The sequence below is a fragment of the Cetorhinus maximus genome, chromosome 21 (genome assembly GCF_964194155.1).
Source record: "Cetorhinus maximus chromosome 21, sCetMax3.hap1.1, whole genome shotgun sequence".
Taxonomy (NCBI): Eukaryota; Metazoa; Chordata; class Chondrichthyes; order Lamniformes; family Cetorhinidae; genus Cetorhinus; species Cetorhinus maximus.
Genome location: NC_135899.1, coordinates 84317028 through 84342666, shown reverse-complemented (window position 1 = coordinate 84342666; position 25639 = coordinate 84317028). Strand labels below are relative to the sequence as shown.

The window sequence follows — 25639 nt, the reverse complement described above, 5'->3', positions numbered from 1 at the left end:
CATTTCTAAGAGCTTAAAGAATAAGGAAACCATTCAGCTCATCATAGCTTATTCACCTGGAATACCCAAATAGTTCCTCCCTTCCCGTCCCATTGCACGTTATCCAAAAAATAATGAATTTTGTGTTTCCCTTCTCTCAGTCTACCCAGAGACCCCTTTTTTGTGCCTGATCTGTGTGTAAAAAAAAAAAGAACCTCCTGACAGAGTTGCTGAATTTGTTTTCTTTTGCCTATTTTATTCACTGCCACCTTGTCCTACGGTCAAGCTTTTGCTTGAAGCAGTGTTTCAATGTTCCTTTACATTCATGTTAATCTTGTATACTCTCACCTCTCATCACCTTTTAAAGCTGAAACAACTAAACTCGCTCTGTTTCCTCAACGCAGTCATCTGATACTAGGTATTAGCCCTTGCGGCTCTTCTTTGGCTGCCACCAGAATCAGAATTCCTGTCCAGTAATAGACATGATTTGACCAGAACACTGTACTGGTGAAGCAAAATTCTAATGTTTTAACTCTATCATTGAATTATCTGTTTGCTTTGATTGCTGGCCTGCAGCAGTTATACATGTTAAACATTGAGTCTGCTGAAACTTGGTTATCTCAACTTCATCCTTCGCTATTTTGACACTGTTCATGGTTTGGTGGTCTTCCCATGTGCAGCACTTTACACTTGTCTTTTTTAAATTTAGCTGTCACTCTTCTGCCACTTAAAAAATGAGTTTGGCAAAAATATATAATTCCTGTGTGCCACCTCTGATTTGCGTGCCCTTCTTACTTTAGTAGTGACTGTGAATTTGGCTAATTTGCAATGATTATCTCTCAATTAAAGTTTGTAATGTAGATAGCTAGAACTGGAGGTCCCTGTTCAAATCCTTGGAGACCTCCACTTGGCAATTTTTCCCCCTTCCTTTCACCTGCCTATCTCGTCCAAGTACCTGTTCTGAAGAAGTGTCATACGGACTTGAAACGTTAACTCTGTCTTTCTCTCCGCAGATGCTGTCAGACCTGCTGAGTTTTTCCAGCAATTTTTGTTTTCGCCCAATCTGCTTCAATCCTTCAGTCAATTTATCCAATCCCATTGTTGTTTTGAATCTCCACTGCTCTAATTTTTAGATTCCCCCATGTGTGGAATTTTGCCATTTCTTAAATGAAGTCACGGGTTTAGAGCCAGATAGCAGAGTTCTCACCTGAGTCCACAAGTAATCTGTCATCCCAGCAGAGATTGGCTCAACACAGACCCCCTTCCAAGCACATATTATCCTGACTTGGTATTATATTGCCGTTCCTTCACTGTTACTGGGCCAAAAACCTAGCGCTTCCTAACAGCGCTAAGTGTACCTACACTGGATGCACTGCAGCGGTTCAAGATGGGCTCACCACCACCTCCAGGTCGATTAGGGATGCGCAGCAAATGCTGGCCTTGCCAGTGATGCCCACATCCCATCAAAGAATAATAAAGACTTAGAACTTCCTCATTTGCATATTTCAGTACACTGAAGAATACTTTTAACGTAAGAAGTGGGAGCAAGAGTAGACTATTTGTGCCTGTGCCACTGTTCAAATGAAGGCTGATCTACCTCATCCTGCTGTCCTGCACTATTCCCATATCCCATGATTCCCTTGTTATCTAACAATCTATGGATCTCTGGCTTGTTAGACCATCGCAGTATTTCCAGGCTAGCATGTTTGATCTACACATAGGGAATAATTGGAAGAGAAAAAGATAAGGAAACAGATTCAGGGCTGTTGTTGGGGAGCTTAGAAGGGGTGACTGAGAACTTGGTGAAAAACATGAGTTTTGAGATGGTTTTTAAAGATATGAGGCAGACAGAGATCCAGAGAGTAGGTGTGAGGTTGCTGAAGGCTCTGTCACCATTGGTGGGTGAAACAAATGCTGCACAAAAGGACAGAGTCAAAGGGTGCTAGAAAAGATATAAGACAGGGAGAGGTTGTGGAAGTAGGATGGGAGGAATGAAGTTGGGGAGGGGTGAGGATTATAAATTTAATACTTGAGAAGAGAAGGGAGCCACGCTAGGTTAGTGAGGAAATTGGATTAATTGCCCATAGGACTTATTGCAGGACTAAATATAAATGGGAGTGTCACCAATGGGGGTATGGTAAAATTGGGACTGAAGATAACCATTTACCTAATTTCTATTCTCATGCTGTTGGTTCACTTGTATTTGGCGGTAAATCCTGGATGGCATTAAATTGTCCCTCATTACTTGGTAAATGGATGCACTGTTTAATCTCTACCAAGTTAGACAATGAAAATCACCTACGGTATTTTAAACTCAAGCAAACAGCTCACATGGGATATTTGAAAGGGTGTCATGACTGGTTGAGACTGGAGCTTGATCTCAAACTTGGTTTAATTTCTAACTAATGGCATGTTCATCATGTCACTAGGATTTCAGTTTACTTGTGAAACCATAACATTCTGTGCATTTCAGCTGTGAAAAAACACTTAGAAACATAGAAAATAGGAGCAGGAATAGGTCATTTGGCCTTCGAGCCTGCTCCACCATTCAGTATGATCATGGCTGATCCTTTACTTCAACACCATACTCCTGCTCTTTCCCCATACCCCTTGACTCCTTTAGAGTCCAGAAGCCTATCTATTTCCTCATATTTCCTCCCCAGCCTTCTGTGGTAGAGAATTCCATATGTTCACCACTCTGAGTGAAGAAGTTTCTCCTCATCTGAGTTCTAAATGGTCTACCCTGTGTCCTGAGACTGTGACCCCTTGATCTAGACCCCCAGCCAGAGGAAACATCCTCCCTGCAGCCAGTCTGTCTATTCCTGTCAGAATTTTATGTTTCAATGAGATCCCTCAAACACCCCCCCCCCCCCTCTAAACTCCAATGAATACAGGCTTAGTTGGCCCAATCTCTCCTCATGCAACAATCCTGCCATCCCAGGAATCAGTCTGGCGAACCTTTGTTGCATTCCCTCTATAGCAAACTTGGAAATATTATATTTGGTTCCCTCATCCAAACCATTGATATATATTGTCAATAGCTGGGGCCCAAGCACTGATCCCTGCAGTAACCCACTAAAAACCACTTGCCACTCTGAAAAAGACCCATTTATTCCTACTCTGTTTCCTGTCTGCTAACCAATTTTCAGTCCATGCCAATATATTACCCCCAATCCCATGTGCTTTAATTTTACACAGTAACATTTTATGTGGGACTTTATAAAAAGCTTTCTGAAAATCCAAATACACCACATCCACTGGTTCTCCCATATCTATTCTGCCAGTTACGTCCTCAAAAAAACTCCAGTAGGTTTGTCAAACATCATTTCCCTTTCATATTCATGTTGATTTTGTTTAATCACGTTGATATTTTCTAAGTGTCTTGTTATCAGACCCTTTATTATAAACTCCAGCATTTTCCCTACTACTGATGTTAGGCTAACTGGTCAGTAATTTGCTGTTTCCTCCCTCCTTTTTTAAGTCGTGGGATTACATTTGGCAGCCCCAACCTGCTGGGACTGTTCCAGAATCTCTAGAATTTTGGAAGTCACAACCAACAAATCCACTATTTCCATGGCCACATCCTTTACTACCCTGGGATGTAGATTATTGGACCCTGGGGATTTATTGGCTTTCAGCCCCATTAATTTCTCCACTATTGTTTTAGTAATACTTTCCTTCAATTCCTCCTTCATACTAGACCCTTGGTCCCCTAGTATCTCTGGGTAGTTATTTGTGTCTTCCTCTGTGAAGACAGAACCAAAGTAGTTGTTTAATTGCTCTGCTATTTCCTTGTTCTCTATTATAAATGATCTCCTTTCAGACTTTAAGGGACCTACATTTGTCTTCACTAATCTTTTTCCTTTTAATACTTAAAGCAGCTTTTATGAACCTTGCAAGTTCATTCTCATACTCTATTTTTCCCCTTAATCAATCTCTTGGTCCTCCTTTGCTGAATTCTAAACTGCTCCCAATCCTTAGGCTTGCAACTTTTTCTAGCAACTTTATATGACTGCTCTTTGGACCTAATACTATCCTTAATTTCTTGGTAGTATAATTGTAGATCTGATTTCCAAAATTGATGTTAGTTGAAAACATCTCAAGATTTTTAAAAATTGGCTAGGTCAGCATTTATTGACTATTTCTAATTGCCCTTGGGACTCACCCCCATCTTGAACCACTGCATTCCAGGTGGTGTAGGTACACCCGCAGTGCTGTTAAGAAGGGAGTTCCAAGATTTTGACCCAGCGACAGTGAAGGAAGGGCAATATAGTTCCAAGTCAGGTTGGTATATGGCTTGTAGGGGAACTTGCAGGTGGTGTTCTTTCCATGCACCTGCTGCCCTTTTCCTCCTAGGTGGTAGAAGTTATAGGTTTGCAAAAGAACACACATTTGAGCTGGAGTAGACAATATGGCCTTTCGACCTGCTCTGCCATTCAGTATGATCATGGCAGATCCTCGGCTTCAGCTCCATTTTCCTGCCCGCTCCCCATACCCTTTAATTCCCTGAGCGACTGAAAATCTGCCTATCCCAGCCTTAAATGTATTCAATGATGGAGCATCCATAACTCTCTGGGTAGTGAATTCCAGAGAAGTAATTTCTCCTCATCTTGGTCATAAATGATCTTGAGGCTTTGCCCTGTGTTTTAGATTCTCTGACCAGCAGAAACAATCTCTGTGTCTACCCTTTCTAGCCTCTTCAGAATTTTGTAGATTTCAATGAGATCGCGCCTAATTATTCTTAACTCCAGAGAAAATAGACCCAATTTACTCACCCTCTTATCCCAGGGGTCAACTTAGTGAACCTTTGCTGTACTGCCTCCAATGCAAGTATACCCTTTCTTAAATTTGGAAATGAAACTGTACATGGTATTCCAGATGTGGTCTCACCAAAACTCTGTACGGTTGTAGCAAGACTTTATCTCGTACCCCAGTCACCTTGCGATAAAAGCCCACATGCTATTTGCCCTTCCAAATTGCTTGCTGCACCTGCATGTTAATTTTCTGCGTTTTTCTATGAGCACACCCAAGTCTCCTTGAGCATCAACACTTAGAAGTTTCTCACCATTTAAAAGGGATTCTGCATTTCTACTTTTACGACTAACGTGAATAAGTTTACATTTCCCTAAATTCTACTCTGCTGTTTTGTTGCCCACTCACTTAACCTGTCTATATCTGTTTGCGGCCTCGGTATCCTCCCCAAATCTTACCTTCCACTTAGATGAAGAGACAGTCGTGTATCTAAGTCATCAATATAGATTGTAAATTGCTGAAGCTCCAGTACTGGTCTTTGCGGCACTCCATTATTCACTGCCTGCCGACTTGGAAAAAACATTGTTTATGCCTGCTCTGCGCTCTATCCATTAACCAATTATCCATGCTAATGTATTACTCCCTAACCCAATGAGCCCTAATCTTGCCTAATAAACTTTTGTTTGGTACCTTAGCGAATGTTGTTTTTCAAAATCCAGGTATACTACATCTTACTGGTTTCCATTTATCTACTCTAATAGTTACATCCTCAGAAAACTTCCAATAAATTCGCCAAACAAGATTTCCTTTTAGTAAAACCATGTTCACTTATTCTAATCATACTGTGGTTTTCTAAATGCATTGTTAAGACCTCCTCAGTAATGGATTCTAGCAGTTTTCCAACAGTTGATGTTAGGTTAACTGGCAAGTAGTTTCCTATTTTCTTTCTTCTCTCCTTTCTTGCCAGCTTCCAATCTAATGGGACTATTCCCAAATCTAAGGACTTGCGGAAAATCATAGCGAGTGCATACACCATCTCCTTTAGAACCCTTGGGTGTAGGCCATGGTCCTGGGGATTTGTTGCGTTTTAGACTCTTGAGGCTCTTCAATACCCTTTCTCTGCTGATATTAATTTCCCTAATTTCCTCACTCTTTTTGGCCCCTAGGTTACTGTCTATTTCTGGTGTGAAGCTTGTGTCTCTTACTGTGAAAACTGAACATATATTTTGTGTATATGTCTCTGCCATTTCCTCATTCCCCATAATTTCTCCTGCCTTTGTTTCTAAGGGACCAATGTTTACTTTAGCTGCCCTCTTCCTATTTATATACTTATAAAAACTCTTACAATCTGTTTTTGTATTTCTGGCTAGTTTATTCTCAGTCTATAGTTTTCTCTTTATCAACTTTTTGGTGTCCTTTTGCTGGTTTCTAAAACATTCTCAATCTGCACTCAGACTTGCTACTGTTTTTGCAACATTGTAAGCCTCTTTTAATCTAATACTATCTTTAACTTCCTGAGTAAGCCGGGGATGGGTCTTTCTTGCTGAGTTCTTGTTTTTCCATGGAAAATATTTTTGTTGAACATTTTGAATTGTTTCTTTAAATGTTTCCCACTGTTCAGTTACCTCCATACCTTTGAGCCTATTTACCCAAATATCCTTAGCCAGTTCTCCCTTCATACCCATGTAATTGGCTTTGTTTAAGTTTAAAAGTCTTGTTTATGATTGAAGTATGTGACTTTCAAACTTAACATGGAGTTCAGTGGTATTATGATCACTATTTCCCAGTGGATCTTTTACTATGACATTAATTAACCCTGCTTCATAACACAATATTAGATCTAAGATAGCTTTATCCCTCGTCAGTTCCACAACATAGTGTTCCAAGAAACTGTCACAGAAATGTTCTATAAACTCATCTTCTCGACCACTATTGCTAATTTGATTGACCTCCTCTATATGAAGATTAAAGCCCCCCACAATTATTACATTTCCTTCGTTCCAAGCTTGAGTAATTTCTTGTATAATGCTCTGTCCAGTGGTATAACTACTGTTAGGGGGCCTCTAAGCTACTCCCATCAGTTTTTTTCTGACTCTTGTTATTCATAATTTCCATCCATACTGATTCAACTTCATGATTTTCTGAGGCCAGATCCTTTCTCACTAAAGCCCTTATGTTATTCTTCACAACCAGGGCTACCCTTTCTCCTATGTGATTCTGGCTGTCTTTCCAAACTATTGTGTACCCTGGAATATTTATTTCCCAACCGTGATCACCTTGTAACCATATCTCTGTAATGGCAATTAGATCTAACTCATTTACCTCTCATTTATGCCATCAGTTCATATATCTTATTGCAGGCGCTTTATGCACTCAGATAAAAAAAACCCTTTAATTTCATATTTTTGTTTCTATTCCCTGCAATGACCTTAATTTTCTGATCTACGATTTTTGGGGAGCGGATGGCAAAGTGTAGTTGAGATTACTACCAGATCAGCCATAATCTTATTGAATGGCAGACCAGGTTTGAAGAGCTGAATGGCCTAAATCCTATATTCTCTGTCCATTCCTGTCCCACTCTGCTTGTCTTTACCTACATTGCTGTACTGTTCATATGCCTCAGCCTTTCTCTTTGGATTTCTAAATCTCCCTTCACTGAACTCCCCCTGCCCAACTCTGTTTAAAACCTTGTTCACAGCCCTAGTTATATGATTGGCTGGGACACTGTTCCCAGCCTGGTTCAGGTGAAACCCATCCCAACAGAATAATTCATTCTTCCCTGAGTACTGATGCCAGTGTCCGATGAATTGAAGCCCCTTCTTCTCACAGCATTCTTTGAGGCACACGTTTAATTCTCTAATCTGTTTTATCCCACGCCAATTGGCGTGAGGCTCAGGTAACGATCCAGAGATGATTAGCTTTGATATTCTGCGTTTTTAATTTGAGCCCAAACTCCTCAAATTCTCTTAGCAGATGTCATTCCTGGTTCCACTAATGTCGCTGGTTCTCATGTGGAACCAACTTCATTTCTACATGCTCGATCCCCATACCTGCCTCACTAGCAGTCACAAGGTCCTGACCCTTGACCAACTCCAAAGTTCTGCCTAATCCAAGGGGCACGACCGTCTCCTGGAACAGTGTCTAAGTAGCTTTTCCCCCTTCCTGATACATCGCAGTGTCTGTAGCTCAACCTCCAGCTCAATGCTTCTCAGCCAATGCTCCTCAAACTGCAGAAACTTACTGCAGACATGTTTGCCTTGGATCACAGTAGTGTCCAGGAGTCCCTACATTCTGCAGTCGCAACACATTACCTGTCCTGTCATCTGAACTGTGTTAATTACTTATTTATCTTAATTAATAAAACCTTACTAGTCCCAATAAGCTTTACTACTAGTAAACTTTACTACTAATAAATTGTAAGTTTGGTGAGTATTTTTCTTGTTTATCTTACAATCAGTTACCTGTTTCCATGTGAGGTCACACTTTGGATTGACTGCGTTCAGTGAGGGACACCCCCCCCCCCCCCGGACAAGCCCCAGCTCTTTTAAGCCTCTTGCTCTTTTTAAGCCTCTCGCCAGGTCGCTCTGCCTCATACCCCCTTAAACTCTTGCTGGGTCTCTCCTGGGCTTGGAAGAAGCCTTGGTGAATTGCTGCAGTGCATCTTGTAGTTGGTACACACTGCTACCAATGCATGTCGGCGGTGGAGGGAGAGAATGTTTAAGATGGTGGACGGGGTGCAATCAAACGGACTGCTTTGTCCTGGATGGTGTTGAGCTTCTTGAGTGTTGGAGCCGCACTCATCAGGCAAGTGGAGAGTATTTCATCATACTCCTAACTTGCGCCTTGGCGCTTTGGGGAGTCAGGAGGTGAGTTACTCACCACAGAATTCCCAGCCTCTGGCCTGCTCTTGTAACCACAGTATCTATATAGCTGGTCCAGTTTAGCTTCTGGTCAATGGTAACCTTCAGGATGTTATATAACAAAATGGAGAAGCCCAATCGTTTTTAGGTCTGTTGGTTATGGGAGTGATGAATTTAAAATATCTCAAGTGTTGAAGTGTATTAGCTAAGTCTATTTATGATTCATTAAAGCTGGTTGAAGGCAGCTATGATGTCTGGTTTATAAAACTGCACACTTTGAGGATAGAGGCTGACATGCTTTTGATTCCTCCTGCTATCTTGTACCATCTTCAGCAGTGGTAAAAGAATGGATTTGTTTGGGCTTCAATTTGCTTCCCACTGCTTCTAGTAATGACATTCCACATAGACATGAGGGACCCATTGAATAACTGAAGACTGCATTAGCGTGTCCTTTATTGCGTGAGCGTGTGCACTTTTCGGACCTTTTTCTTTGATTTGACTAAATTGGGGACAGAGAATTATGTTATGAGGCTCTTGTCAGTTTATATAGGCACTAACTTGCCATCTTGATATCTTTAGTTGAATAGGGCTTACAGATAAGTATTGAATCTGAACCTTTCCATGTGCCTTCTGTCAGACATGTATTTTAAGATGATGCAAAAATATGTTTGAAAGGGTGGAGTTCAAGCTCATGAAAACCAGTTTGATAATTTGCACGTAGAGGAATTGTATGATTGGACATTAATTGTAATGCCACTGCAATGCTACCAGGATTTTATTAGTATTAAGTGCCTTGAACAATGAAAATTACCAGGCAGCACAATTAGATTGTGAAATTTTTCTTTCCAAATATCGATTTTATCTGGAATGAAAATTTTAAACCGTCATGTGTCAAGTAGCAGTGATTATGGGTCTCCAGTGGTGGCTGTGGTCTTAAAGGTAGTGAGATGTAATGAATTAATATTTTGGGACATAATTAAAGATTATTGATTTGAGTTTTTAATTTGGGTGGTTTTGTTTTGGGACTATCCTATGTTGACAACCTTACTAATATGTAGCTTTCTGTGACAGTGCTTTTTGTCCTCCTGTAAGGGGGTGCATGAATAGTCTTTGAAGGTGGCAGGGCAGGTTGAGATGTGGGATCTTTGCCTTTATGAATAGTGGCATAGAGTACAAAAGCAAAGAATTGTTTATCAAACATTGGTTAGGCCCCAGGTGGAGCATCATAGCCACTTCTGAGCACCACACTATAGGAGGGATTTCAAGACCTTGTGAAGGTGCAGTGGAGATTTACTAGAAGGGCACCAGGGATGAAAGAGTTATGTGGTGTAAGTAGGAAAACAAGAATTGTTCTTAGACCAGAAAAGACTTAAGTTGAGATTTATAAAGGTATTCAATATTAAGAGGGGGTTTGATTTGAGTTGAGGAGAAACTTTCTTTCCAGTGGGGAAAGGTTGGTAACCAGGGCAAGGTAATTGTGAAAAGAGCCAGAGGTGAGAAGAATTTTTTTTTTATGCAGTGAGTTCTGACCTGGAATGCCTGAATGGATGGTGACAGCAGATTCAATAATTTTCATGGGCATTGAATGAATATTAAACATTTGAAGGAGAAACATTTGCAAGGCAACGTAGGAATGGGATAAATTGGGTAGCTCTTGCAAGAAGCTGGCGCAGAGAAGATGGACTGAATTGCCTCTTTCTGTGCTGCTTCATTGTGATTTTACTTGTTGCTGTCATCCTAAGCAGCTGTGTTTTACTTGGTTCTCCCTATCTGCCTACATAAGGATGCTTGTGGGCTGTGTTCTAGTTTTGCTCCATTATGTGCAGCAGCTGTATGCTGCTGTTGCCTGTAGAAAAGTTCTCTTTGACACTTCAGAAGCAGGTGTTACTTTGAAAATTCATTTGAAACAAAATGTATTTCTTTAATTTAGTTACACTGGCTAGTGTGTGGTTTTTAACATTCACTCCCATAGTGGTTTACTGAAGCATTACTGTAGCCAGATCTTCATTTGATGCCAGTACCCTGCTTCAAGATATTTGTGAGTGTGATGGATCGTTTCCAGTTAGTAACGCCCCCACACCTGTCTTTGTTTATCAACATTGAACAATTTCCAACACTGGGCTTGTACAAAGTTCAGCAGAAGGACTCATTGCTGCCAATTGTCTTGCCACCTAGTTTACTTAAGCTCAAAGGGTTGCCATGTAACTTTTTGTCATACTCTAGGAGATTTTATTGGAGCGTAGCCTGTGAACTTTAAAAGTTCATGGTAACTGTTCCTTAGTTAACTTCTGTGTAGAATTTAAATTCAGTTCTGAGCAAAGTAACTAGATTGTTTTTAGCTTGTGCTTTCTCATGAGCTCAAGTTTCTTGCACTTAAGCACTTGCTTGTGCATGTAGGCTTGTGAACTTCAAACTTTGGCTGACCCACCTTATCCTGTTTGGTATATGATCAGATGATGTCTGATTATGCCAAAACCAGTATCTGAGTTTTATTTATCTCGAAGTCATGGTGTCAGTTTTACCAAGGCTGTGGGAGTTGAGTCATTGAGCATTCGAGACTGAGAACAGTAAATCTTAGGACACAAAGGAAATCGGATGTGATGATAGGGCAGGAAAGTGGAGCAGTGGTAGAACCAATGTGATTTGATTGAGTGGCAGTGCAGATTCGGGGGGGCATGTGACCTCCTATTGCTTATTACCTGTGCCACTGAGGGTGGGCGGAGGTAATATTTTCGCCTGTTTGTCTATAAACAATATATCTCAAAAACTAACTGATTTTCGACAAAACTTGGTACACAGTGTATGGCCCAAGGAAGTACTGATTAGTTTAGGGCAAAGGCTCAGGTCTGGATCCTAGAATTAAGGATCTGTTAACATTGGAGATATAGTGAAATACTTTTTTTTAGAATGCTGTGGGTTGTTTTATTTCAAATGTTGGTTATTTTAGAATGTTGCAATTTGTTTCAGCTGCTGTGGTGCAATTTATCACAGCTGTCAAAATGTGAACAGAGTTTTCAGAACAGATTGTTGGATGTGCATTGGCCTGAAACCATCTCAGTGAATGGAATTTCTTCATAAAAAGATTTCTCTTTAGGGAAAAAACCTAGAGGAAGTGCTGGTAAGTGTAATAACGTTAAGTGTGGCGGAGAAATGCACTCTACTGAGTGCCCTCTTCACTTGGGTTCTTCTGTGCTGGATGATGCCTGAGTAGGAAATTTGGCTCTTGATTTCTCCCCTTTCTGAGCCCAGAGCTTTACTGAGGGTAAACTGATGCCTGTACTGCAGTCTTATGAGATCATTTAATTTTATACAAACTGGGAATTTCCTGATCTGTATAACTCAACTAACCGGACAGATCAGGTCACTCTGGTGCCTGAATTTTTAGTAGAACATATATTCATTTTATTTAGCTTATATGAAATTTGCCAGTGAGCCCTGATGCCTTGCCTGGGTTACATTCGCCTTTGGTTTGGCTTAGTGTGAAAATAAAAGTCAGTGAGCTTGAGTGAATTGAGTTTTCCAAATTGATTTGTATATCAAGTGAATGCCATTGAATTTATATGTCAACCATGACGGTTTTGTATCCTGTTCTGTGGTTGTCTTGACCTGAATAGGGTTAGAGTTTTCTTTTTGACAGTTGCCTCCTGTTGGAAGAAGGTTAATTGTCTTCACATTATATCTACACCCAGAGACCCAGGCGTACACAAATGGTGAGAATTAGACACTTTTTCTTAAGTTCTGGTTGTAAAGAATGCTGATTTCCTTTCTGAATGCACTGGTTATGTGCAGTGCTGCTTCAGGATGGTAACCTCCTAATGGTATTATAAATGGTTCTCCTGGATTGAGCTGCAAAACTGAAAGCTTGCTATGGATACCGCTAAGACTTTGGCTAACGTCAGTAGTAAACTTTTCTTGCTTTTTTTTGTAGTTCTTCTGCAGGCTCCATAAATCTATTCAATTTCATACTAATAGGGAAGGAATTTACTTATACTCAACAAAACCTACCTATACTCACTGTACTTGTTCAGTGGTTTACTCTCACCTGAGCAGCATGAATGAGCTCTTCCCATTTGTATGGAAAAATAATGGCAACCACACTCATTAACTCCAGAGCTATAAGCCCAAGAAGCTGACTATCAACTCTGCTGGCTCAAATGTGAATTATACACTGCTTACAGACTCTAAGGACTAGATGTGTCCCTCAATTATAAAATGAGATGTATTAAATTTAAATTCAAAACATTGATTACAGGGGGAAATTCCTGCATCTTGAGTGTTTATTCCCATTCTACTAGATATTTGTGATGCTTATAAAAACTTTCTCATGGAACATGAGAAGGAAAATTACATGTATTAAGGATGGAAGCCTCAGCAAACCTAAAACTGTACTTCCTACTTAGTGGTCCCTTGCACAATAAACTTCTGGAATTGGGGACCACTGGATGTTTCCAGTTGGGAATAAAATTCTGTTTGTAATGGGCCACCAATAGATTCAAATGTTGCAGCAGTAACTGATAGATATTACACGCATGAGGAAGAATCCACTTGAACTAATTACATCCTAGTGACAAAATGGTTCAATGTACTAAAGATGGGTTAGAATTGTTCACAAGCCTAGTGTGTGTGTGCGCGCGAGTGTGTGTGCCCTGTGATGGACTGGCGTCCCATCCTGGGTGTACCCCACAGTGCCCATTGCCTGTTGGGATAGGCCCTGACTCCCCACGGTCCTGAATTGGATAAAGTGGTTCTGGAAAAATGAGTGTGTGAAAAGAGCATCAAAATGCCCGGACAGAAGAGTCAGTAAACTGAGATGAAAAAGTGAAATCCAGTGTATTTTTGTTTGGATTTCTGATTCTTAACGTAAATAATTGAGTTCTATAGATCAGTGGAAGTTTTCCATATCCTCAGTACTTCTGGTACTGAGCCTGATGCTGGAACTACAGACATGAGGATGTCTGATGAAGCAGCAGTTGTTGCTTGAGAGTTTTTTTTTTGCTTTCTGTTCTGTGTGGGCGTTTGTTTTCAAAATGATAAATAGTAATATGTTAATGCCCCATTGCAATGCATTAATTGCTGCGCCTTCCCATTAGATCGGTTTGCTATAGCCCCTGAAAATTGTTTTGTAAGGTGTCTTCGGATCACTTCTGTCAACCATTGGAATGTTTGCCTTTTCAGCTCACAGCAGAAGACTTACTTTTGAAGCCTGAAATTGTTGGCAGTTGTGGTGTTTTATGATGAAGCTTGAGCTTTAATGACCTTGCCTTGCTATTTGATGTGCTGCATCAATTGTAGGTGATGCACATGGAATTCATTTAGTCCCTTTACAAGAAGTCTGTAGCAGGTTCGTAGCCTTGCAGCTGTACAAGAGACTTGGGAGTAATACTCTGTTATAGACTCAGCTTTTTAAAGATGATGTCAGACACAACTCTACAGAACCTTGTCGACAAGTTTATGGTGACCATTTATCCTTGATACATATTCATGCTTCCTGATCAATTATTAAAATAGTTTGTGGATAGGTGAATTGAGCCATACAGACCGCTCAGCTATCAAAGGCTATGGTCGGAATATAAAGTTTCCTGATGTGAACTGGTGCATAGAAACAGGAGTTTAGGGTCCTTCGCCGTTGTGGTTGACCCTGCATAGTTCCACTCATTCATTCTTACCTCTATGTACTTTGTAAAACTTAAATGGCATTCACTAACATAACATTAAAGTTACTCAGGTTTTACTTGTAAATTGAAATAGTTTAGTGATGTCCTACCATGTTAAACATGGAGCTATCTCCCCAAACTTAGGTAAAGCAGTGACATTGCATAACTGGGGACAAAAGCATAATGCTCACAGTTCATTATCAACAGTCTTGGTTTTTAAAAAATAGTTGAAGCAGTCCTCATTAGAGCTGCCATTGTCAATGCAGCTAGACAGTATCTGCAAGTTCCTACCCACCTGCCATCTTGGGTGCTTTCACAGGATGCCCTTGAGACCATACTCTTGGCTCGTGCAACATACCTGTGACTCCATCTGATGGTGATAGAGCCAGCTGGGTTACAAAGATGAGGGTATGTCACGCCTCCCATATACTACTCTAGTTACACTGTACTCCAACACGGGAATTGCTCAGACTGAGCTGATTTCTGGTTAAAATGCAAGGCACTGAGCTCACTTCACTCCATAAAGAGTTTGTTGCTGTCATTGGTTCCAGCTTCATGGTGATGGAGTTGTAGTGTAATTAAGCCTGTTAGTTTCAGCATTGCATGTCCCAGAACTATTACTTAGTGATGTATATAATGTGGAGATAAATTCTAGGGCAACATGGTGGTGTGGTGTGTTAAATATTTAAGGGACTGGTTTTAATTGTAAAATCTCCTTGGTTGGAAATCCTGTTTTAAAGAGCCCATTGTTGTGGCTTTGAGCTGAATTTAGTGGTGCAGAGTCCTAGGTGCCCTGGGACAAGTACATCTTTAGTATTGACCACAACTTTTCGACCTCTGTTCTGCAGAAACTCTGGCACTATGATACAAGGACTGTTGGTTTGATCAAAGCATCTTGATCTTTGGTGCAAAACGGTGGTGCTAACTGCCTTCAGCGCAGTTATTACCATCATCTAAAGCAGTTGCTTTGCAGCTCAAATGCACAGCAGAAGGAACCAAGTTGAGAAGTCCTACCTCCCACACGTTTCAGCAGCAAGTTGTTGGCAATAACATCCATTCAGTATTTTTGAAGATTTCTCTTGATATTATTTGCATAGATGGCCATCACAGCACCACATACAGTTGCAGTACCAACTCGCATGTTAATGCTGGCATTCATGGATGGTAAATGTTTCATCCAATGTTGGCATTGTGGCACTTGAAGGTGTCACATCGAAATATAAGACCAGTTTACAGTTTTCAGACTAAGCTGGGGGTTGTAATGTGCTGATAAGGAGCATCAGATTGTAAACTGATTTTTGTTTTTGCTTATCCATTTATTATTCAATAAATTTCTAGTTTTGAAACCTAAGTAATAGTCTGATGTACTGTTTCCTGAAGATAGAAGAACATTTCTTTGGAGGTCTGTATGTTGTCTGTGAGGTGTTACTGTAAATTTACTTGGATATCAAGGTCATATTCTCCAAAGCTCGGGTGTGGAGGTTAGCATAGACCCAAAAGTGGGAATAATGATGGGATGTCATTGAGTTCACACTGTCCAATAGCAAAACTCAAAACAAGCAGAATATTAACATTGTATGAATACAAAGAAAAGTTAGCTTGTATAATTGCAGGGAGAGCGCAAGGGAATGAATTTCAATCAAAATTGCTAAAAATTGGAGAGCAGCTATCAAATTTTATAAATGACTATTGATTCTAGAGCTTCTGCATTGGCAAAGCATAATAAATGGAGCAAAGAAGTTTTGAAAAGAACATCTCATATCTCTGGATGCTAAAACGCTTGCAGCTTTTTCTTCAATCTGGTGGACAGCGTGAACAATGAAACTGTAAAATGTGCTATTAATTCTTGATGCCTGAAGCAAACATATAGAAATTGAAGAAAATGTATATCATACCTTTATAGAACTAGTTAACAATTTGCATTTATATGGTGTCTGTAAGGTAGAGAAAAATCCTTAGGTGCTTCACAGAAGTTTAATCCAACAAAAACAGAATATTTGGAATTATGGCCATAAGAAAATGATTGCTTCAGACCCTGAAACATGTGGGCAGATGGATTTGTTACCTTGTGCCAGGATCCCAGCAGTCAAATTCCTCCCACAAGTCAGCAGGGGAGGGGTGCACTTAGCTGGCATGCACCCAGAATCCTGAGGGTGTGGTTATGTGGCCCAGTAAGGAGCCATGTGTGACACCAGAGAACTTGGGTGTAGCAGTAATATTGAAATGCAGCACAGTATACACATTGATTCTGGTGTGGTCAGCTATCAATTGGGAAGACCAAACCCATTCGCAAGACATGAGCCTGCAGACAATAAAAGGATATGTCATCATTCCTCCATCTACCTTAGTTGCCCTGAAGCAACTCACTGAAGCACCCATACATAAGAATATAAGAAATAGGAGCAGGAGTAGACATCTTAACACTGGAATGACCACACCTGGTGCAGGATGCTCAGTAGGACAGCTGACATTTGTGGTCTTGTTGGTTCAGTTGCTGTACAAGTGACTGGAATGTCACTCGTGCTTATGAATGCAAAAGTAGGAGCACCTGCTCTTATAGTACTGTTCAGTTTTGCTGATTTGAATGTGACTAATGCAAGGGAGAAAAGCTTTGTGGCGAGGATAGACTTGTGGTCCAACATTGCAAATCCAAACTTTTTAGGGTCGGGAACCAAAAGGTTGCCATTTAGTGGCATTGTGGACATATTGCAAAGATTTATTAAAGGCACACCATGATATCACTCTTGCAGGACAGCAGAACATAACATTTACAAAATAGCAGGATGTTACAGCACTTTTCATTGGCCCAGTATTATTAAGCATGTGACAGACTTTTGTAGGATGGCTGAGTATGTGATAAATGTCAGCACAGTATAGGTTTACAGTCATGCATTTTGGATTCAATTCTGATGGGATTGAGCTGTAGCAAGTTTTGCTGCCATTTTTAGTTGGCCATGGGAGGAGCATCCAGTTAAGTTGGACTAGGATAGTAAAAGCTGAGGTATTCTATTGAGGTTACAGTTCGTGGGGGTATGGAGTTAGGGCACAACAATACAGATGTGACCGGACAAAGGTGGATTATCGAGCTGTGCGCGCACTCTACAGGCAGGAAACCAGTTCATGTTGACCAGCTGTTGTATATTTATTAATCATTATAGCAAAATAGCTATGCCATTAACTGACAGCCTTGAAGGTGACACCCAGACTTTGAATTTATGGAAAGTAAGGAGGGGAGCAAAGACCCTGAAACATAACCTGATTCCCAAGGTAAGGGCCATTTATTTGTGATACAAAAGGCATGTTAAAGATGTTTAGCGTAGAGAAATTCCTGTATGGGATAAAATGCCCCTTGAGTCAAATAAGCTGGATTGCTGTTCTAATGATTGCATGGTCATCTGTGAATTGATTGTTGCGTACTCATTGGGCAAAGTTTATACACCAATTAACAGCAGCCAGCCTGTTCTTTTTCTTCTACTGGAATTGTATAGATGATGCCCAGCCTAATGCAATAGTCTATTGTAGATGTCATGAAGACACAAGCTAAACACATTCTGATCAGCAAATGTACAAGGCTATTAATTTCAGCATTTTGTGTGAACCTCGAAACAAAATCCAAGATAAAACCTTATTAGAAATCTAATAGAAGTAACAATTGAAGGCTGCTTTTGCCTGAACTTGCAAACCATAGATGTGATGAAACCTAGTGGGGACAGTACCTGTTTTGAAGCTTTCAGTCAGAAAAATGTGAACAACCTTCAGCGGAATTCAAGGTGATTCTGCAAATATGAGAATAGATTGCACTCCATTGAGCCTGATGTTTAAAAGTTAGGATGGTTATTTGAGTTTGCCTTAAAATTGTGAATTGGATTGCTAGTCCTGACTTTATCATGCCATGTATGGAAGTGTTCTATTTAGATTTTGAATATATATTGATTTTGTTAGAGATTTCAAACAAGTTATAGTAAAAGCTTGAGTGATTTATTAACTTGTCTCCATCTGTAAATAAATACAAGCATACCACATGAAACAATAGCAAGCCCCACTTTAGTTTCTATTAAGTTAAGATGCATTGGGAAGATGGAAGAAACTGTTTTTGGCCCCCTAAACCCTACTGGTGCCCACTCCAGGTGACGTTCCAGCATTTGTATGCTACAGAGGCTAGCAGCACTAGCTACTGCACAAGAACAGATGCCAACAGTGATTTAGTTTGTTTGATTTGATTTGCTGGGTGCAGGCAAATCGAGCTGAATGTGTGGATGTGATCTGATGACTAGTCCATTCTAGCAAAACTTAGTTTAGAAAAAAGACATGATCTGTGTGCATTCATTTCCCAAACTGTCTTTGTTCACGGTGGTTTGTTTTCACTCTGGAATCTTAGCTTTGACTGCTCAGATAAAGAGATTCCATTTTAATCAGCTGTCAAAACCTTTGAAATGGGTGATTGGAGGAGGACTCTAAAGCAACAACAGCAATTCCAAACCTCTTTCACTGCATGTTCCTGCAATTCTCATGGATTCAAAATGATTTTTCTCCAGTCTTCCTAAAAGGCAGGCCCAATTTTCTTAGTGTACGTTCAGTATGGTTCAGAACTTCAGCCAATTCACACCACCCTATTCCAAACTCCCTCCACCTGAAAAGGAAAAAGCTCCAATCAAAAAAAAACTATGATGCTATTCAATTTGAGGATTGGGCATGATTCTTGTGTGCTGCTTGTCTGTGTCACTTTCTTGGGCACTTCTTGACTGGATCAAATTTTCAGGTGGATATAAAGTATTTATTGTCTTACATCAAGTGGAATATTGTTGCAAATGTAAAAGTGGGAACAAAGTGAAAGAATGGACCAGAAAGGCAATGAAAAATTTTATTTACCAGAAAAAAAATACAACTGTCAATCATATCAACAGATTGGAGAGCTTTATCTTTTCAACTGCCCAACTAAGCAACCATACAATTTGAAAGAAAGCTAAATTGAGAATTCAGCATTTATTTAGTATGAATGTGGCTGCTGCCTGACCCTGTTTTGTGCTGAAAGTTAAGTTTTGAACATCTCCAGGGTCTCCTTGCTGTTGAAACTACTGAGCGAGTGAGGTCTGAATGCCATAGACAGAAGTTTGTGAAACGAATGCTTTGAGCAGTAAATGTAATACGAATACTATTTTTGGGGCATTGTGTGTTTAAGTACTGTTAAATTTGTTAGTACTGACTCCAGATTTCATGGGTTTCTTTGATTCTGCAGTTGCTATTTCACGGGGCTGAAACTGGCTCTGTGGAGATTTCCACTCTTGTGTACTGCAGCATTTATAACTTTGTGCCATGGTTCCAAACGTGGGTCAATGTTTGGATCAGTGATTCAATCTGAGCATAGAAGTGCAGTGTAGAATCCTCTTTCCTTGTGGAATTTGTGCCAGTCACGCTGTTTGTGAGGCTTGATGTGGGTCAGCTGAATTATCTGATCCTTTACCATATTGTACTCAACAAAAAATGAGACTTTTTGGTAACCTGTGCAGTGAACACTACATTTGGATGAAATGTATTAACTGATTTAGAGTTATAAGCTTTCTATCACTATTAAATTAGGCCGATCAGTCACTGGCTGTAGTCCTAGTTTAATGTGCTTTTGAAAGAAGAATAGTGTTTAAATAGGAATCGAGCAATTTTCATGATCCGACCCATATTTAACTTTGACTGCAGTTATATTTACGTAAATATGAAAATTTCCAAATTTTCTATTTACATTTTGTGAACAGTATTTTTACATCCAGTGTTATTGTCCAGGCAGAGAATTGTCAACATGAACATGTTCATGGATATTTAGCACTTGTGTATTCAATGTAAAATTTGGTTCATGTGATATATAACTTGAACATATTTTTGTCATGGTCAGTTTCTGATATAAACAACTTCAAAACTCATTCTGCTATTTTTGTGGATAATTCCTCCATTCTCTCAAATTCTGCTTTGGTGCAGTTGGAATTTTTTTCTTTTCAAACTTAAGATTCTCGGCCTTAGTTGTTGGGCTTCTTTCCCAGCTATGTAGCTGGGGGAGGAAGTGTTTCTTTCATGGATGTAAGAGATTCTGCCACAGCTGTTGACCCTGCAGTTCGTGATTCAACAAATAATACCTCACTACTCAAATCTTGCCAGCAGTCAGCCAGGCTGTCTAGTGCCTGGTCAACTTTCTATCCTAATTGCAACTGAGTTTGCCATGTGGTTTACAGAAGAGAGGGCCCTGTTCACTTTGTGAAATCTTTGCTATTAATCACTTGGTTTAGTAGAACAGGGGCCAGAATTTTTTCTGGGAGAACTTCATTAACTCCCAGAGTCTCCACTGAATACATGACTTGTGAGGGACAGCATGTTACAGCAACTATGATAAAAGCAAAGAACTGCGGATGCTGGAAATCGAAAACAAAAATACCTGGAAAAACTCAGCAGCTCTGGCAGCATCTGTGGAAGGGAGCACAGTTAACGTTTCGAGTCCGCATGACTCTTCAACAGAACTACTCTGAAGAGTCATGTGGACTCGAAATGATAACTATGCTCCCTTCCACAGATGCTGCCAGACCTGCTGAGTTTTTCCAGGTATTTTTGTTTTTGTTACAGCAACTATGTTTTGTAGTAGGCATTGTTTTGACACTCAGTAAATCTCCCACTTGAAGCATCTAGTGCAGAATGGAAGAGATTAGTTTTCTGTTGAATGGAAGCCTTTGAAGAGAGTGTGAAAAGTTGCATGTGTACTTTGTCCCAGTACTGTATACCATTATTGTGAAAGATCAAAATTCAAATTTATTAAAACAGTCAAGAGCTTTATTTAATTTTTCAACAACCCAATAGGAGTAGGAGATGAGGAGAGAGAGCCTCAGAGAGAACAGGGGGAGATGGGGAAAGAGAACCTGAGAGAACAGGGGGAGATGGGGAAAGGGAACCTGAGAGAACAGGGGGAGATGGGGAAAGAGAACCTGAGAGAACAGGGGGAGATGGGGAAAGAGAACCTGAGAGAACAGGGGGAGATGGGGAAAGAGAACCTGAGAGAACAGGGGGAGATGGGGAAAGAGAACAGTGGCGGATTTTCCATTTTTAAAAACACATTCCCATAAATTGACCTCAATTTGTGATGAAAATGTTACATTTATGCAAATAGAAATGTTCATGACATTCAGGACACCATGCAAACAATATGAAATGAACTGAACTTTAATCATATCCCATTGTAATCATCTTCATTGAAAAGCTATCAAAAGGATGACCAGACACTACTTCAAAAGGAAAATAAACAGGAACAGTCAGGAAATCACTTTCTCCTCTTGTCAATCCTGATAATGATTGAAATGCTGTAGGACACCAGCTACCACAACCGTTGCCATGGTTTTGCTGGTCTAGTATCTTGCCTGCCCTTTGTGACACATCCATATCTTTTTTTCTCAGGATTATTGGCTACACTCTGATCACATTGTTTTCCTATTTCATTGTTTGTTTCAACTGCCTTCTAATGAATTATCTTAATTGTATTCAAGTTAATGTTCAAATGCCACATATTGGTATCCATCTTTGATGAAAACTAGAGTGTAATTGAATCATCACAGAATATTGCTTTGATGATTACAATGTTAGAATATATGCTGAATGATAGATATAGCCTATCTAATAAAATAATTTTAATGTTTTTACTCTGATATTCACATCAGGTCAATTTTAAACTACCACTAAATCTCCAGTATTGAAAAAATACCCTTAACTTTATCTTTACGTTAAGATGCTCTGTACCTTTCGATCATGGATTCACCATAGTCACTGATCTACAGTGGGGCTTAACATCATATGGCTTCAAAAATGTCACCGAGAGAGCAAATGGTTGTCAGTTACTATTGGGATTGTCATTTTTTATGTTGATCCCCATCTACTGTTAATCATGTGTGACTAGGCACTGGAACTTAATAAACAGCTTCGTGAAAGTAGTCATATTAGTGCTACCAGTCCAAACACATTTCTGAAACTGAGCTGCTGAAAGAAATGAAGCTAATATAGCTGTGGGAATGGTTGGTGGGGGAGTGTTTGGACAGTCACTGCCTGGCTTAACTGAACAGGGCTGTTATTTAGCCCTGTTTTATTTTTACAAGAACTTAGTTCATCCTAGGTACACTACTCTCTGCATGAACTTGTTGAGGGAGGTGTAAGGAGATGATTTTCAACTGAGCCAGAAGGAATGCAATGATAAAATCCTTCCTTCTCCAACTATGTTCAAACATCCTGGACAGAGAGCTCAATTTACAAACTAGTTGAAGGGAGGCATCATTCATGTTGAAGAGTCATACAGACTCTAAACGTTGGCTGTGTTCCTCTCCGCAGATGCTGTCAGATCTGCTGAGTTTTTCCAGATATTTTTGTTTTTGTTTTTTTTTGTCATTCATGTATATCTCCTTTTTGTTTCTCTCTCATCTCTTCACTCTGATTTGTTGTGCACCATTCCATGCCTGATTTCCTGAGTGTTTCTAGCATTTTCTGTGTTTAATTCTGATTTGGTACTCGGAGAGCTTGCTGGTTAATTTGAAATTTAATGTGACCCTAGTCTGTTCTGGTGCAGGTTCTCTTCAGTAGAACTAAGCCACACTTTTGAGTTCTAAGATTTGGGAACATTATCCCCTAACCTCCCCCAACCCCGAACCGAGGGTACTGAGGCCAATTTGTAACAGTCCCCCCCCATTGCCCCAGTTAAGGTATTAACAATGAGGAATGCATTTAGTGCATAGAATCTGTCCACCTTTAATCTAATATTCCTAATTTTTTGAATGTAGTTTATCCTTTGTACCATAGTTTGTTTCATTGTGTTTGTGTAACGCTTCAGGACTTCAGCCTTTGAAGAATTTTTTTGTGTGCGCATGCATGTTCTACTGTATAGTCTGTGTATCAGTTGGTGCCACTTCAGTGAGTGGATCATTTCAAGTTTGAATAATGTGAAACCAGGTGCCACCTTTTTATACAGACATGCAAAACAATGCTATGAATAAGTTTAAATTAATAAGTAATTCAGTATATTTTTAACTCTTGCCATGTTAAACTGTAGAGCTCGCATGTATTGGGTAGCAGGGATGGCAGAGTGGTCTTAGAAGGATCATGGCAGCAATTCAGCTACTTTGTTTTTTTAAATTTAAAGCCAGGCAAGATCTTTTTTCAGGCTTGTCTTTACTGTTTTATTTACATACTGATTTCACTAAACAGCAACATCAGAGACAGTAGTAGATCAGAGAGTGCCGTTAATCATAGAACAGATCAGCTGGTTTAAAAATTAGCCTTTTGACACGTGAAGAGTGAAAACCATGGACAAAATATGTTTTCTGTAAAGTGACTGGAACTTCAGGAATAACTTGAGTCATTGCAGCTAGAGCCAATAACCTCTTTATTAATATGAACAATACTTAAAACAGCCTGCAGTGTTAACACCCGCTTTTCAAGTTCTTTACTAGAAGCAATTGCATTGATTTTATCAGGTACTGTCAAATCAGGCCTATCTGTATCTTGGGTAGGCATCCCTGAGACAATTAGCCAACTTGGGGGAGGCGATGGCATAGTGGCATTGTCACTGGACTAGTAATCCAAAGACCCAGGGTAATGCTTTGGGGGCTCAGGTTCGAATCCCACCAAGGCAGATGGTGGAATTTGAAGTCAATTAAAATCTGGAATTAAAAGTCTAATGATGAATGACCATGAAACCATTGTCAGTTGAAATATCCTTTAAGGAAGGAAACCTGCTGTCCTTGCCTGGTCTGGCCTATATGTGACAGCAATGTGGTTGACTCTTAAATGCCCTCTGAACTAGGGGGCAACTAGGGATGGGTAATAAATGCTTGCGAGGCCCACATCCCATGAACGAATTAAAAAAACTGTTTTGCTATAAAAGGTGCTAGATGTTTTCTCCGAATGGATCAATGGGTTGGTGAAGTGATCTGTGTATTTGGCTCGTCTAAAGCCATGCAAATCAGGGTAACTTGGGTTTTTCCTTCATTAATACGTTTTCTCTCAAAAAAGCCAAACCAATTTTTTGGCTGATCGTTTGATCATAAGACATTTGACTCTTTCTATCTGCACAGAAGCTGCCAGATCTACTGAGTATTTCTAGCTTTTTCTGTTTTTATTTCACATTTTGGCTGCATTGTTATATGCATTTTATTCACAAGAGCTTTGAAAATGGCAAAACCCTTTTCTTTCTGCAATTGCCTGATTTAAAAAAAAATTGAAAATGAGCTGCATCATAAAATAAGTTTCGCACATTGCTGTAAACTATGATTGTAAAATACATTCTGAATTCACTTCATGCCATTTCAGGCTGATACTTACAGAATCACAGAATGGTCACAGCACAGAAGAGGTCATTCGGCCCATCATGCTCATGCTAGCTCTCTAAGTGCAACTTGGTTAGTCCCACTTCTCTGCCTTTCCTCGTAGCCCTGATTTTTTTTTTTTGCTTCAGATGTTTATCTAATTCCTGTTTGAAGGCCACAATTGATTCTGCTTCCACTACACACTCGGGCAGTGCATTCCAGGTCCTAACCCACTGGCTGCATTTTTAAAAAGAGGTTTTTCTTCATGGAGCCTTTGGTTCTTTTGTCACTTGGCTTAGATTGATGTCTTCTGATGTTCTGCCAATGGGAGTAGTATTTCCCCTGTCTACTCTGTCCAGGCCCCTTATGATTTTGACTACCTCTATCAAATCTCCTCTCAACCTTCTCATCTTTAGGAATAACAGTCCCAGTTTCTCCAACCTCCAATCAAGTAACTTACGTGTGGTGAGTCAAAACTAAGGAAGAAATTATGTTTCTGCACCAGCATGTGATTTTCTGTTAACATTTCCATTTAAAAATTCAAATGTCAGTACTTTTAATGAAAATTGCTTATATAACTATCTCACACTAATTATGCTTCCCTGTAGTAAGGTTCCTATAATTAAACTGCAAATAAGTACATGAGATGCTTCCTATTTCCTGTTGAACTCTTTACACTTCAGATGCCTTCATTTGGCATTAGGTTGGTGTTGAGGTTTCAGAACTAAAATGCCTTTCTTGTTGCAAATTTACTTTTATGGAATAAAAATGAGATTTTAGGAACTATTATTTACAATGTACATGGCTTGTTTTGCATTTTAGATAACTTGTGAAGTTCATTTTTTAGCTTTGAGAAGGAAATCACTGAACATAACAAACAAAATTATCTTGAGGTTTCAGTCCACTCTTTTGAAAGGAAGTATGGCTACGTGGCCTTGAACCACATTTTAAACATGTTGCTCGGTATGCACAGAAGCGCTGTAGTGCAGCAAGGAAATGCTGTACCACAAATGAGTACTGAGATCAGACTGTAGCAACATAAGGAAAATGTTGAGTCAACTCTGGTGATTTCCTTTGA

General features: G+C 39.8%; 1 protein-coding gene across 3 annotated transcripts in view; it reads left to right on the top strand.

The window, feature by feature from the left end:
* Window positions 1-25639, top strand: part of rlf (RLF zinc finger) — a 55611-nt gene that overhangs the window by 6120 nt on the left and 23852 nt on the right. The window contains exon 1 of one of the 3 annotated variants that reach the window (XM_078567325.1): window positions 24992-25026. The exons of the other annotated variants lie outside the window; for them this stretch is intronic. The gene's annotated coding sequence lies outside the window, so the exon portion shown is untranslated. Of the gene's footprint in view, window positions 1-24991; window positions 25027-25639 lie in introns of those variants that run through there. 3 annotated transcript variants of the gene reach the window in all.